This window comes from Triticum urartu, chromosome 2A, assembly GCF_056163025.1.
Source record: "Triticum urartu cultivar PI428250 chromosome 2A, HENAU_Tu73, whole genome shotgun sequence".
Taxonomy (NCBI): Eukaryota; Viridiplantae; Streptophyta; class Magnoliopsida; order Poales; family Poaceae; genus Triticum; species Triticum urartu.
This window is the reverse complement of record NC_141874.1, coordinates 138,534,096-138,550,776: the sequence shown is the minus strand read 5'-3', so window position 1 is coordinate 138,550,776 and position 16,681 is coordinate 138,534,096.

Below are 16,681 nucleotides of genomic sequence, written 5' to 3'. Positions count from 1 at the left end.
AGATTTGATCGCCATAATAATCATTACAATGATTTTGATCGACACTTTAGGAGAGTCAATATTACGCACTCCATCGCAATAGCTTTTGGAGTGTGGTCTAAACCAAGCCCGCGAGGCTCCATATTTGAGGGTTGAGCAAGGCGATATTGCAGGTCCTTCAACCGTTCAAATATTAGCATAATGGTGAACCAACATATGGTTGGATGGTTAGAAGGATAAAGGTATTCTTAGCCCATCAGGGTTTAAATCCTAAACCTAGCACTTCTGCTTGTATTTTTTTGCCTTTATTTCACGCTTCCTGGCGATGTTTGTTCAATGAGAAGAGATGTTTCCGTCCACTACGAGGCGCCAATGATGACTTTGTCAATTTCAAGATGTTGTAGTATCTCGCATGTGCTCAAAATGATAAGGTGTATGTGAATGTGTCCATATGAATGAGTGTATGTACGTGTTGTGAGCACATGTGATTGTATTGTGTTAAGAAACTATTAGCTTCCCGCAAAAAAGCGTAATGTACATTTTAAGATGCACGCTCCCTTGTGTCCCCTCTCACATTCCCGTGTGGCATTCGTTTGATCCCAACTCTGCCCCTGGACCGTTCTTGGACCTCCAATGCGTCGTCGCAGCCCCATGCCTTTTTTTCGTCGTCTGATAGCGCTATCCCTTCCATCGCGCGACCTCAAGGTAAATTTATCTAACCTTTTTCTTGCGGATTTTGTTTAGCGGCTAATAGTTTCGTGTAAATGACATAAGATTCGCATCATGTGTAGACGAATCTGATGGCCGAGCAAATGTTTTTTGATGATTCCTGGTCGGATTCAAGCTCCAAGTTCAAGGATTAAATGATGGGTGGTGAAGAGGATGAGACAATATTGATGGTTGCTAAATGGGTAGGATGAACCGGAAAGAAGAGGAAGCGTCCATGGCCACATGTTGGTCGTGCGATATTTCGTGGGAACAGAATCGAAGGCCACGACTAGCTCATGAAAGATTACTTTTTGCCGGGTTTTACATTTCTTGTGTACGTGTTCCCGCGACGCTTCATGACCGAACGAATGTTTTCTACAAATTGCTGACAACATGGAAGCCACTGATCCGGTTTCCTGAAAATGGAGAAATGTCATCCGTCTCCTGGGTTTTTCCACTTCTCGAAAGGTGTCTCTGCGACATTTCGGATGCCTGCATATGACTCTCCTATGGATCATGGGATGACACTCTTCGAATGGCCTAAGATACAATCATAAAGTGAAATGAAAATGTTCGCTAAAACTGTGGTGAGCGTTTATGAAGATCGGTATCTGCGAGTACCAAACGCAAAGGATATGATCAGACTTCTAGCGATGCATGATGCAGAATCCTGACGTCGGCCAATACGGAATGTCGGCTGCCACCGCTGCCCCTCCCTTCATCGTACTCGAGCACCGCACTGCCATCCTCGAGTTCCCGCAACCATCTCTGAGCGCCGTGTAGCTGTCCCCAAGCTCATGTCATTGTCCCCGAGCACGACACTGCCTTCCCTCCAGTCCGATTCCGTCATCACTGCGTCGTCCCCGCCGAGTTCTTCCCCGTCGTCAGATCCACCTCTCGACCCCTCCGCAATCAGATCATCATGTTTCTTGTGGTTTTCAAATTCTATAGCACTAGTTACAAGGCTGCTGGAAAAATGATACATCTCCAACGTATCTACTTTTTCTCACGCTTTTCCTCTTGTTTTGGACTTTAATTTACATGATTTGAATGAAACTAACCCCGGACTGACGCTGTTTTCAGAAAAACTGCCATGGTGTTGTTTTTGTGCAGAAATAAAAGTTTTCGGAATGGAACGAAACTTTGTGAGGATTTTTTATATCAATAATAAGAATTTCTGGAGTCAAGACCTGCCGGAGAGGGGCACCTGGGTGGGCACAACCCACCAGGGCACGCCCAAGTGGGTTGTACCCACCTGGTGGCCCCGCAGACGACCCCCCTGATACTATAAAATCACATATTTTCAGAAAAAATAGGGAGAAAGAATTATCGCGATCCACGAGACGGAGCCGCCGCCAAGCCCTGTTCTTCCTTGGGAGGGCAGATCTGGAGTCCGTTTGGGGCTCCAGAGAGGGGGATCTTCGTTCTTCGTCATTACCAACCCATCTCCATCGCCAATTCCATGATGCTCCCACCGGGAGTGAGTAATTCCTTCGTAGGCTCGCTGGTCGGTGAGGAGTTTGATGAGATTCATCATGTAATCGAGTTAGTTTTGTTAGGGCTTGATCCCTAGTATCCACTATGTTCTTAGATTGATGTTGCTATGACTTTGCTATTCTTAATGCTTGTCACTTTGGGCCCGGGTGCCATGAACTCAGATCTGAACCGTTTATGAATTCATCATTATATCCATGTTTTAGATTCGATCTTGCAAGTTATAGTCACCTACTACAGTTATGATCCGACAACCCCGGAGTGACAACAACCGGGCCCACACTCGGTGATGATCGTAGTTTGACGAGTTCATGTATTCACTATGTGTTAATGCTTTGTTCTGGTTCTCTATTAAAAGGAGGCCTTAATATCCCTTAATTTCCAATATGGACCCCACTGTCACGGGAGGGTAGGACAAAAGATGTCATGCAAGTTCTTTTAATAAAGCATGTGTGACTATTTACGGAATACATGCCTACATTATATCGATGAACTGGAGCTAGTACTGTATCGCCCTAGTTTATAACTTTCACATGATGAATATCATCCAACAAGTCACCGATCCAATGCCTACGAATTTATTTATATTGATTTTGCTAAGTTACTACTGCTATCATCACTGTTACACTTGCTACAAAATTACTGCTATCACTGTTACTGTTACTATTGCTGTTGTCACTACTATCAAAACTATCAAACTACTTTGCTACTGATCACTTTGCTGCAGATAATTAATCTCCAGGTGTGGTTGAATTGACAACTCAGCTGCTAATACCTTCAAATATTCTTTGGCTCCCCTTGTGTCGAATCTATAAATTTGGGTTGAATACTCTACCCTCGAAAACTGTTGCAATCCCCTGTACTTGTGGGTTATCAAGACCTTTTTCTGGCACCGTTGCCGGGGAGCATAGCTATATTTGTTGAGTCACTTGGGATTATTATCATATTATCACTATGAAGAATTTGAAGGATCCAAAGACTAAGATTTATCCCTCAAAGACGAGGGGAGGTAAGGAACTGCCATCCAATTCTGCTTTAGATTCACCTTCTGTTATGAGGAAACTTGCAACACCACCACATGCTATTAATTATGATATGTCGCAAGTTATTGATGATGCTACTTCTGCTATGAATGTTGCTTATGATGATGCTAGTACCTTGCTTGATAACGATGATGTGCCACTTGGTGAATTTCTTGATAAACAAATTGTTAGAGTTATACAACATGATGTTGTTGAATCTGACGATGAGCTTGAAACTAAATCTCCTGAAACACCTGCTAGAGCTAGCCTTCCTAGATATGAATTGCCTAAGGCACCAGAAGGTTATGTTATGAGTGAAGAAACAACTAGAGATATTCTTGCTTGTAATGATAGAGATGATCTAGAGAAATTATTACACAAGTATAAAAAATCTCTGAATGCTAGAATGAAATGTGATCCTAAGTTTGCTACTTCACCTATATTTATTGATGATAAGGATTATGAATTCTCTGTCAATCCAGAGTTAATTACTTTGGTTGAATCTGATCCTTTCCATGGCTATGAAACTGAAACTGTTGTGGCACATCTTAGTATCTTACTAAGTTGAATGACATAGCCATCCTTTTTACTCCTGATGAGAAAACTCGCTATTACTTTATTCTCAAATTATTTCCTTTCTCATTAAAGCGTGATGCTAAAGCTTAGTACAATACTCTTGCTCCTGGTTGTGTGCGTTGAGGGAGTCCTGGACAAAGGGGTCCTCGGGCGTCCGGCCTGTTGGACATGGGCCGGACTGTTGGGCTATGAAGATACTGTTGGGGAACGCAGTATTTCAAAAAATTTACCTACGATCACGCAAGATCTATCTAGGAGATGCATAGCAACGAGAGGGGAGAGTGTGTCTAAGTACCATCATAGATCGAAAGCGAAAGCGTTTAGTAACGCGGTTGATGTAGTCGAACGTCTTCGCGATCCAACCGATCCAAGTACCGAACGCACGGCACCTCCACGATCTGCACACGTTCAACTCGGTGACGTCCCTTGAACTCTTGATCCAGTTGAGGCCGAGGGAGAGTTTCGTCAGCACGACGGCGTGGTGGCGGTGATGATGAAGTTACCGACGCAGGGCTTCGCCTAAGCACTACGACAATATGACCGAGGTGGAAAACTATGGAGGGGGGCACCGCACACTGCTAAAGATCAACTTGTGTGTCTATGGGGTGCCCCCTCCCCCATATATAAAGGAGGGGAGGAGGAGGAGGGCCGACCTCAAGGGGCGCGCCCAAAGGGGGGATTCCTACTCCTAGTAGGAGTAGGTTTCCCTCTTTCCTAGTCCAAGTAGGAGAAGAAGGAAGGAGAGGGAGAGGGAGAAGGAAAGAGGGGGGCGCCGCCCCCTCCTAGTACAATTCGGACCAGCCCATGGGGGGCGCGAGGCCACCCCTTGAGGCCCTTCTCTCCTTTCCAGTATGGCCCATTAAGGCCCACTACTTCCCCCGGCGAATTCCCGTAAATCTCTGGTACTTCAAAAAATACCCGAATCACTCGGAACATTTCCGATGTCCGAATATAGCCTTCCAATATATCAATCTTTACGTCTCGGCCATTTCGAGACTCCTCGTCATGTCTATGATCTCATCCGGGACTCCGAACAACCTTCGGTACATCAGATCATATAACTCATAATACAAATCATCATCGAACGTTAAGCATGCGGACCCTACGGGTTCAAGAACTATGTAGACATGACCAAGACAGATCTCCGGTCAATAACAAATAGCAGAACCTGGATGCTCATATTGCCTCCTACATATTCTACAAAGATCTTTATCGGTCAAACCGCATAACAAGATACGTTGTTCCCTTTGTCATCGGTATGTTACTTGCCCGAGATTCGATCGTCGGTATCATCATACCTAGTTCAATCTCGTTACCGGCAAATCTCTTTACTCGTTCCATAATGCATCATCCCGCAACTAACTCATTAATCACATTGCTTGCAAGGCTCATAGTGATGTGCATTACCGAGAGGGCCCAGAGATACCTCTCTGATACACGGAGTGACAAATCCTAATCTCAGTCTATGCCAACTCAACAAACACCATCGGAGACACTTGTAGAGCATCTTTATAATCACACAGTTACATTGTGACATTTGATAGCACACAAGGTGTTCCTCCGACATTTTTGGACCTTCCCTAACCCTCACTTCCTATTCAAACCATTTGATTTTAAATCAAATGAGTTTGAATTTAAACTTAAAAAAATGCCCACTCCATTTTTCTTGGAACATGCACATTTTTGTGAGTCCGGGAAATTTATCCCGGTGCCCAAACTCTTTCTCTACCCTTTTTTTTTCTTCCCTTTTCTTCCTCTTTTTCTGCTGTTTTTGAATAGAGTAAATAGAGGGAGAGCAGAGCCCAGTTGGCCACTTGGGCCTCCCCACCCCAGACCGGCCCAAACCTTCCTGGCCCAGCTGACCCTACCTAATCCTAGCACTCCCGCATCGCTACTCCCTTTTTCCCTCGTTCCCTCACCGCCGCCAGATGCCGTCTCCCCCGCTCGATTCCTTCCTCCCTCCTGTGCGTGCGCGTCAGAGAGAGACAGGGAGAGAGTAGCGCTGCACCAGGGTCGCCCCCTCATCCTCTCAATCTCGCTGCCTCTCCTTCCCTCGTCCTCCTCCCGACCGCTCCACGCCAAGATTAGCGCCTCGCTCCGCCGCCTAGCACAGCCGCCGCTGCCTCTCCCGTACGCCGCGCTAGACCTCCCGCGCCGCCTCTCCTCTTGCTTCTCCTCGCAGAGCACCCCCGCGCCTTGGCCTCCTTCTTCCTCGACTCCAGCTGCCCCTGCCGGCGACCAGTAGGCCGCTGCCGTCCATCTCCTCCGCCTGGAGACTGCGCAGCCGCGAGCTCAAAGCTCCGCCCCGGAGCTGATCGGCCCCGCGGCCCTGGCCTCCGTCCCCGTGCCGAACCTCCATGCCCGCAGCAGCGCCCCCAATGCCTCCTCGTCCCTGCACAGCCCGTGAGGCACCGGCCTCCTCTGCTTCGCGCCTCCCGAGCAGCGTCCAGGAGCCCGAGCTCCATCTTCTACGCCGCGTCCCAGCGAGAGGAGCTCGCTGCTCGAGCATGCACGAAGAACCATGGCGCCCTCCCGAGCACCTCCCGTGCGTGCCTCCACTCGTCCTTGTCAGCCATCCGCGAGAAGTTTTGGCATGGCCATGACCGAGAACCCCGAGCATTTTGTTGCCTCTGTGCACCTTCGTTCCTGGAGTTTTGGACCGTCAAGACTTGCTACCGAGACAGGAACCGCCACAAGATGTTTCAGAGATCGCCAAGTACCTCTACTGTTAGCCCCGAACATCTATGGACGTGTACGACTACCGTTGCCTAAAATACCATGGGTCACAAGCCCCGTGAACGACTACCGTCACTTGAGTTCGACAAGATGCCGAGTACCACTACGTTTGCCATGTACATCTACACCAAGACCGGACCGACAAGTACCGCGAGAACGTTTGTACCTCTACCGTCTCGTGGATCCGACAAGTACTCCTACAACAAGTGTACCTCTACCGTCGTCTTCGAAAATGCTAAGAACGTCAAGTACCCCTTCGAGATAATGAGACCGGCAAGTTCGAATGATCCCAAGTACCTCTTCCAAACGACCGAGTACCCTTACCGTCGGACGCTCGAACGACTACAGGCCGAAACGTCAAGTTCCTCGATGAACCATGTACGACTACCGTTTCTCGTGGATTCACCTAAGTGCCACGAAATGGACGACTCTACAAGTTACCGTTGCCGTGTACGACTACCGTTGCCTTGGAGATGTTGGGTTCATCAAGTTCCTCTTCGGAAAAGTACCACTACTCCTCTCGACGACCCGTGAATGACTACTTCCTCTACGAATTCGTTCCGCTTCGAAACGCACACCCCGAAGGTATAACCCCGAGACGACCGTCCGAGAATGTTTGCTTATGTTGTATGAGATGCATGGTTGGTTGTTGTTTTCGCCCGTGAACGTTAGTTGTTCCTCCTCGTTGCCATGCCGACGACATGTGGGAACCCGGTAACCGGGAGCACCCCACCGTTCATCGCATGACACGTTCCCTTCACACTTGTTCTTTTCCACCGGCATCTCAATCGAGTTACCGGAACCGGAACGCTGCTGTGGCACCGTTTTCGTTGTCGTTGCCGTGGCACCCCTTTCGCTTCCGCCACGGTGACAAATGCTTCATAATGCTCTTATCAATATTTTCATAAAACTTGCACATGTCATCCGCATCATGATAACAACATCAAGAAGTTTTAAACTGATGTTTGCTTCATTTGCTAAATGCATATGGGGATTTACCGGATTTGTTGTTTGTTATATCCAACCCCATTTAAATTGTCTAGATAGTATAGTTTTGTTATGCTTCACCTCTTGCTATGCTAACCAACATTTAATATTGTTGAGTACCTAAACGAGAGAGAACTAAATAAGTCATGTGGTGTTTTCTTCAATATGCAACTCCATTGCATATTGAGCTCCACTTAATTTGTAGTGTTGTTTGTGCACCTTGCCATGCCATGCCTCATTAAACCGGACATGCATCATACTTGGTTGTGCATCATGCCATGTTTATGTGGTGGTTGTTTACTATGTTGTTTGCTTCTTTCCGATGTTGCCTCTTCGCGTTAGTTCCGAGAACGTCGCGTTTGTGAGGATCCGTTCGACTACGTCCGTTTGTCTTCTTCATGGACTCGTTCTTCTTCCTTGCGGGATCTCAGGCAAGATGACCATACCCTCGAAATCACTTCTATCTTTGTTTCCTAGTTGCTCGCTCTTTTGCTATGCCGCGATACCTACCTTTTGCCATATCATGCCTCCCATATTGCCATGTCAAGCCTCTAACCCACCTTGTCCTAGCAAACCGTTGTTTGGCTATGTTACCGCTTTGCTTAGCCCCTCTTATAGTGTTGCTAGTTGCAGGTGAAGATTGAAGTTTGTTCCATGTTGGAACATGGTTATTGTTGAGATATCACAATATCTCTTATTTATTTAACGCACATATATACTTGGTAAAGGGTGGAAGGCTCGGCCTTATGCCTAGTGTTTTGTTCCACTCTTGCCGCCCTAGTTTCCGTCATACCGGTGTTATGTTCCTTGATTTTGCGTTCCTTACGCGGTTGGGTTATAATGGGAACCCCTTGAAAGTTCGCCTTGAATAAAACTTCTCTAGCAAGGCCCAAGATTGGTTTTACCATTTGCCACCTAGCCTTTTCTCTTGGGTTCTGCAGACTCAAGGGTCTTCTTTATTTTAAACCCCCCGGGCCAGTGCTCCTTTGAGTGTTGGTCCAACTTGTCAGCCGCCGGTGGCCACCAGGGGCAACTCTGGGTTGGCCTACCGGAAGTTTGGACAATCCGGTGTGCCCCGAGAACGAGATATGTGCAGCTCCTATCGGGATTTGTCGGCACATCTGGGTGGCTTTGCTGGTCTTGTTTTACCATTGTCGAAATGTCTTGTAACCGGGATTCCGAGTCTGATCGGGTCTTCCTGAGAGAAGGAATATCCTTCGTTGACCGTGAGAGCTTGTGATGGGCTAAGTTGGGACACCCCTGCAGGGTTTTGAACTTTCGAAAGCCATGCCCGCGGTTATGGGCAGATGGGAATTTGTTAATATCCGGTTGTAGAGAACTTGACACTTAACTTATTTAAAATGCATCAACCGCATGTGTAGCCGTGATGGTCTCTTCTCGGCGGAGTCCGGGAAGTGAACACGGTTCATGTGTTATGCTTGAACATAAGTAGTTTCAGGATCACTTCTTGATCATTTCTAGTTCACGACCGTGCTTTGGTTCTCTTCTCGCTCTCATTTGCGTAAGGTAGCCACCATATATGCTTAGCGCTTGCTGCAGCTCCACCTCACTACCCTTTCCTACCCATAAGCTTAAATAGTCTTGATCTCGCGGGTGTGAGATTGCTGAGTCCTTGTGACTCACAGATTACTTCAAACAGTTGCAGGTGCCGATGTTAACCGTGCAAGTGACGCAACCGAGCTCAAGTGGGAGCCCGATGAAGTTCGTGTTCGTTGTGTTGTTTCTTTTTCCAGTTGTTCAGTAGTGGAGCCCAGTCGGGGCGATCGGGGATCTTTTGCATTAGGGGTAGTCTTCTTTTATTTTGGTTCCGTAGTCGGACCTTGATTGTATTCTGGACGATGTAATGCTATATTTATGTATTGTGTGAAGTGGCGATTGTAAGCCAACTCTTTATCCCTCTCTTATTCAGTACATGGGATGTGTAAAGATTACCCCTCTTGCGACATGCCTACAGTGCGGTTATGCCTCTAAGTCGTGCTCCGACACGTGGGAGATATAGCCGCATCGTGGGTGTTACAAGTTGGTATCAGAGCCTTCCCTGACTTAGGAGCCCCCTGCTTGATCGAATCGTTGGCGTTGTTGAGTTTAGAAAAATGTTTTGAGTCTTATAGGATTATATATATCGGAGAGTAGGATTCTTTTTACTCCTCAGTCCCTTCATCGCTCTGGTGAGGCCTCTTGACGTAGAGTTTTGACTCTTCTCTCCTCAAATTTCACTATTTTTTTAGGATCACGCGGGTATCTTGGAATCGTTCTGATGGTTTTGTGACGAGAACATTGTTCTTGGTGCCTCCTGACATTTAGGGGTTGTGACAGTGTCCCGGGGAGTTGAGCTCTGAGGTGTTGTCTTGACAATTTTATCGTTGCAGATCTGGAATACCCGAGTTCGCCGACATCGAAAATCTCTTTTATGCAGTTGTTGGTGAGATAACCTCGACGCCACCCAGTACTGGGGCGGGAGTTCGGGAGTATTGCCATAACTCGTATAACGGATGCTTTTCGAAGGTTGAGGTAAATGATTTCCGAAGGTTTCTTGGTCATGTGTTGAAGGATGGATACAACTGGATATAGGATTTGCTAGTTTTGGGTGAGATATTATGCTTCCCCTGTATCCCCAACACCCGATTGCATAAGCAGAAAGTTTTGGGAGTTTATAAGTGGGAATTCAAGTAGCTCCTAGGATATCTTTCCGACAGATGTATGATATGAAATTGGGGTTCGACGTCTAGTGGTCCGCCTATCCACGGTTGGTTTTACAATGGTCTCATTGTGTCTTAAAGAGTCCTTGGCTATGCTGACTCGGGGACGCTTTGTATGTCATGTGCACTTCCTTGTACATGATGGTGCTGTACGATCGAGCCCGTGTGGGCCCCACAACGAAAACTTCGGACGAAATCTCTATCATATGTTTGTTCCGGCTTTTTTTGCAAGCCAATCCTCTGTTTTTGTTTTGAGTTGTGGTATTCGAGTTGCTTCGAAGTCAAGTGTTGATTCCATACCTTTCCTTCCATACCTTTCCTAAGTGGTGTTCTCATATTTCTATGTGAATACTAATCCTTCATGATAATCGAGATTGTCATGTCAATCCTTTTCAACCGGTGTGTTTCTCTTCAAGTAGTTCCGATCTTTTTCAACATCCGCAAGATCAATTCTAAGTTTCTCAATGGTGTTTGTTTCATCTGTCCCAAGTTGTCTTTGTTTTCCCCGCCCTCCCACCCTTTTTCTTCAAGGACTCAAATCACTTAATCGAGTATCCTTTTATTGATGGGAAGCCTCTCCATTCTTTCCGTCAATGTTTTTATCCGGTGATTCTCACGAAGATACTAACGGAGCTTTAAGTTCAACATTCTTCGTTTCTTTTATCTTTTTCGGTGGATTCAAGTCAAGCGTTGTTGATCATATCCTTTTCTCGTTTCAAATGCTTTCTCATGCCGGTGCACCTCTTAATTGTTCACTTCTTGCTATTCATTTGTTCGGGAGTGCTGAAGATATCTCAGAAGGCTTGTCTTGTCATTCAAGATCCATTGAACCTATTTCGAGGTTGTTATCCCATTCAAGCCGTTTAATTCAACCAGTGCTATCTCCTTTTCAAGTAATCGTTCAACAGTGTATCTTTTGAGTGGGCCCTAACCCACAGGTCTTTTTCTAGGATCTTACCTGACTCTTCTAATCTTCCCGGAGTTACTCTCAAATTATTTTTCCAAGTTTGACGTAAGAATGAATTATCCTCCAAGATCTTTCAAATTATTTTCATCATCGGTTCAACCTTTCTAATTTTCATTCCGGAGTGTCTAAACAATTCTTAGTGGTGGTTCTTGTCATCATTCTCAACATTTGAAGACTGAAGAAGTTTTTCTCTTAATTCTTGCTTTGTTCTCTTGAAGATGCGTAGTTCAAGCTTGATGACATCCTCTCATAGTTGTTTTCGATTGCGAGAATTCTTTTTACCCTTCCGGAGCAATTCAGGAGTCTTTTCAGTTTGATTCTCCGAAGGCCATCATTTCGGGTTTATTCATTCTCAGCTTTTAGCTCTCATTCTCAAAATCATACCGGTGCATCATTCAAGTATTCTCTAATCAGCTCATGATCTCTTCGTTCTCATATATTTATATTCCCTCAAGTATCTTCATCCGTTCTCCAAATTCTTCCGGGTGAATGGTGCCTTTGATACTTTCATTTTCAATTATTACGGTGGTTCGTTCAAGATTTCTCTTCCTTCATTATCATATCAATTCATTCGTTGTTTCAATCCTACCGGTGGTTCGTTGAAGACCTTCTCAAGATTACGCTATATCTCTCCTGAATCCTTTCTACGAGAATAATTAGTATGCCAAATCCGTTGCTTGTCATCAATTTAAATTGGTGAAGGATAAGCATAATGTAATTCTTACTCTTGTTTCATCCAAGTGATTAATTCCTTATTCCGGAGGCTCATCAAATTCTCGGTTTAAATTGTTTCATCTTTTCTTTTTTCCGGATTCCCATGTTTTCCGCATTATATCATCATGAAGATCCATCTAAATCATTGCAAGGCTTCACCTTGTGTTTTCAATTTCTCTTCCTTCCTACCATTTCTTTTATTACCGGAGTTCTTCATGGAGGCTCTACATGATGGTTCATCAAGGATTTAATTCCTTCTCGAAGTGTTCATTGAGATTCTTTTCAGAGGAGCTCAAGTATTCCTCTGCTTGCATTCCGAAGTGTAATTCTTTCTACCGTATCATTTGAGGTGGTATTATGTCATTCTTGATAATTTGAGTTCATGTTTCATGATTCACATGTTGTTAAGAATGAGGTATTTTAAATCCATCAATCTCTTCATTGGAGTTATATTGGGTTATATTTCACCTAAAGCCTTCCATTGGGAATGTTGCTCTTTGTGGTGATTATCTATGATCCAAGTTTTATCCTTATCACCTCGCTGAAAGAAGATTTCTATCTTTTGTTCTAGCTCCCAATCAAATCTTTACCGTGAGTGGCAAGTTGTCACCTCATAATTTTGAGATGTTTTCCATAAGCCCACAACAAGCTTACTCTTTTCATTGTTGGTTTTTCCAACAACTCCGTTCGACCCTTCTCCTAAAGATGCTTTTTCAAGCTCATTTGAGGTAGAAGATGTTGTTTTCTCCTCTGTTATTTTGAGTCCATTCTTACATTTGTTCCGGAGGCAGTGTGTTGTTGATTTCATCAAGTATCCTCTCATTTTATCAAGATCATATTCTATGCCTTTCATTTCCAACCGGAGTGTTGTCGTAATTGATCCTTATAGTTTCTTGTACATCTCGTTCTATCGGAGTGCTTGCATGTACTTCTTGCCCATTGCAACCCTTTTCTCATGTCTTTCAACCTACAAGGTTCTAGTAATGTTCCTTGTTCCTCTTTTCTAATGGAGTGTTTCAACTTTGTTCATCTGCGTTGTATTCTATCTTTCTATTTGTTCAACCTCGCAAGGTTCTTTTCTAAAGAAGCAACTTAGTTTTACCTCTTCTCTTCCTCTTCTTTTTCCCTCCGGTGCCATCCTAGATCTTGGGACGAGATCCTCTCGTAGTGGTGGAGTGTTGTGACGCCCCAAGACCGGAGCTGCAGACGCCTTCCATGTTTTTCTGAGTTTCGTCGTGTGATTTGTTGGTTTGTTGCATTCATCATTGCATCATTTGCATTGCATCATGTCATCATGTCATTTTCTTAACTCAACTAAATAAAATGCATAGATCTTTGATCTATTTAAATCGAGGGAAGGGTGACTTCTCTTAATAACATATCCTCCCGATAGTAGGGAGCTATATTAAAATATTCCTTTAGTTTGAAATTCACCATAACACACTTGCAAAATCCCAATGCCTTTGTTATCACAACTCTTGGCCTCTAACTTTGCTATTTTTTCCTTTCTCCATTTTCTGGAGCTCCACCAAAAATCCGAACATTTTTGGACCTTTCCAAACCCTCACTTCCTATTCAAACCATTTGATTTATGAGTTTGAATTTAAAATTTCAAAAATCCCCACTCCATTTTTCTTGGAACATGCGCATTTTTGCGAGTCCGGGAAATTTATCCCCGTGCCCAAACTCTTTCTCTACCCTTTTCTTTTCTTCCCTTTTCTTCCTCTTTTTCTGCTATTTTTGAATAGAGTAAATAGAGGGAGAGCAGAACCCAGCTGGCCACTTGGGCCTCCCCACCCCAGACCAGCCCAAACCTTCCTGGCCCAGCCGACCCTACCTAATCCTAGCACTCCCGCGTCGCTACTCCCTTTTTCGCTCGTTCCCTCACCGCCGCCAGATGCCGTCTCCCCAGCTCGATTCCTTCCTCCCTCCTGTGCGTGCGCGTCAGAGAGAGAGAGACAGGGAGAGAGTAGCGCTGCACCAGGGTCGCCCCCTCATCCTCTCGATCTCGCTGCCTCTCCTTCCCTCATCCTCCTCCTGACCGCTCCACGCCAAGAGCAGCGCCTCGCTCCGCTGCCTAGCGCAGCCGCCGCTGCCTCTCCCGTACGCCGCGCTGGACCTCCCGCGCCGCCTCTCCTCTTGCTTCTCCTCGCAGAGCACCCCCGCGCCTCGGCCTCCTTCTTCCTCGACTCCAGCCGCCCCTGCCGGCGACCAGTAGGCCGCTGCCGTCTGTCTCCTCCGCCTGGAGACTGCGCAGTCGCGAGCTCAAAGCTCCGCCCCGAAGCTGCTCCGCCCCGCGGCCCTGGCCTCCGTCCTCGTGCCGAACCTCCATGCCCGCAGTAGCGCCCCCAATGCCTCCTGGTCCCTGCACAGCCCGTGAGGCACGGGCCTCCTCTGCTTCACGCCTCCCGAGCAGCGTCCAGGAGCCCGAGCTCCATCTTCTACGCCGCGTCCCAGCGAGAGGAGCTCGCTGCACGAGCATGCACGAAGAACCATGGCGCCCTCCCGAGCACCTCCCGTGCGTGCCTCCACTCGTCCTTGTCGGCCATTCGCGAGAAGTTTTGGCATGGCCATGACCGAGAACCCCGAGCATTGTGTTGCCTCTGTGCACCTTCGTTCCTGGAGTTTTGGACCGTCAAGACTTGCTGCCGAGATAGGAACCGCTAAGACGTTTCAGAGATCGCCAAGTACTTCTACCGTTGGCCCCGAACATCTATGGACGTGTACGACTACCGTTCCCCGAAATACCGTGGGTCACAAGTGCTGTGAACGACTACCGTCACCTGGGTTCGACAAGATGCCGAATACCACTACGTTTGCCATGTACATCTACACCAAGACTGGACCGACAAGTACCGCGAGAACGTTTGTACCTCTACCGTCGCCGTGTATCCGACAAGTACCCCTACAACAAGTGTACCTCTACCGTCGTCTTTGGAAACGCTAAGAACGTCAAGTACCCCTTCGAGATGACGAGACCGGCAGGTTCGAATGACCCCAAGTACCTCTTCCAAACGACCGAGTACCCTTACCATCGGACGCTCGGACGACTACAGGCCGAAACATCAAGTTCCTCGATGAACCATGTACGACTACCGTTTCTCGTGGATTCACCTAAGTACCATGGAATGGACGACTCTACAAGTTATCATTGCCGTGTACGACTACCGTCGCCTTGGAGATGTTGGGTTCATCAAGTTCCTCTTCGGAAAAGTACCACTACTCCGCTCGACGAACCATGAACGACTACTTCCTCTACGAATCCGTTCCGCTTCGAAATGCACACCTCGAAGGTATAACCCCGAGACGACCATCCGAGAACGTTTACTTGTGTTGTATGAGATGCATGGTTGGTTGTTGTTTTCTCCCATGAACGTTAGGTGTTCCTCCTCGTTGCTATGCCGACGACACGTGGGAACCCGGTAACCGGGAGCACCCCACCGTTCATCGCATGACACACTCCCTTCACACTTGTTCTTTTCCACTGGCATCTCAATCGAGTTATCGGAACCGGAACGCTGCCGTGGCACCGTTTTCGTTCTCGTTGCCATGGCACCCCTTTCGCTTCCACCACGGTGACAAATGCTTCATAATGTTCTTATCAATATATTCATAAAACTTGCATAAACTTGCATATGTCATCCGCATCATGATAACAACATCAAGAAGTTTTAAATTGATGTTTGCTTCATTTGCTAAATGCATATGGGGATTTACCAGATTTGTTGTTTTTTATATCCGGCCCCATTTAAATTGTCTAGATAGTATAGTTTTGTTATGCTTCACCTCTTTCTATGCTAACCAACATTTAATATTGTTGAGTACCTAAACGAGAGAGAACTAAATAAGTCATGTGGTGTTTTCTTCAATATGCAACTCCGTTGCATATTGAGCTCCACTTAATTTGTAGTGTTGTTTGTGCACCTTGCCATGCCATGCCTCATTAAACCGGACATGCATCATACTTGGTTGTGCATCATGCCATGTTTATGTGGTGGTTGTTTACTATGTTGTTTGCTTCTCTCCGGTGTTGCCTCTTCGGGTTAGTTCCGATAACTTCGCGTTTGTGAGGATTCGTTCGACTACGTCCGCTTGTCTTCTTCATGGACTTGTTCTTCTTCCTTGCGGGATCTCAGGCAAGATGACCATACCCTCGAAATCACTTCTATTTTTGCTTGCTAGTTGCTCGCTCTTTTTCTATGCCGCGATACCTACCTTTTGCCATATCATGCCTCCCATATTGCCATGTCAAACGTCTAACCCACCTTGTCCTAGAAAACCGTTGTTTGGCTATGTTATCGCTTTGCTCAGCCGCTCTTATAGCGCTGCTAGTTGCAGGTGAAGATTGAAGTTTGTTCCATGTTGGAACATGGTTATTGTTGGGATATCACAATATCTCTTATTTATTTAACGCACATATATACTTGGTAAAGGGTGGGAGGCTCGGCCTTATGCCTGGTGTCGGTGTCAAAACCGGCGGATATCGGGTAGGGGGTCCCGAACTATGCGTCTAAGGCGGATGGTAACAGGAGGCAGGGGACATGATGTTTTACCCAGGTTCGGGCCCTCTTGATGGAGGTAAAACCCTACGTCCTACTTGATTTATTCTTGATGATATGAGTATTACAAGAGTTGATCTACCACGAGATCGGAGAGGCTAAACCCTAGAAGCTAGCCTATGGTATGATTGTTATTGTCCTACGGACTAAAACCCTCCGGTTTATATAGACACCAGAGGGGTTTGGGTTACACAAGGTCGGTTACAAAGGAGGAGATAT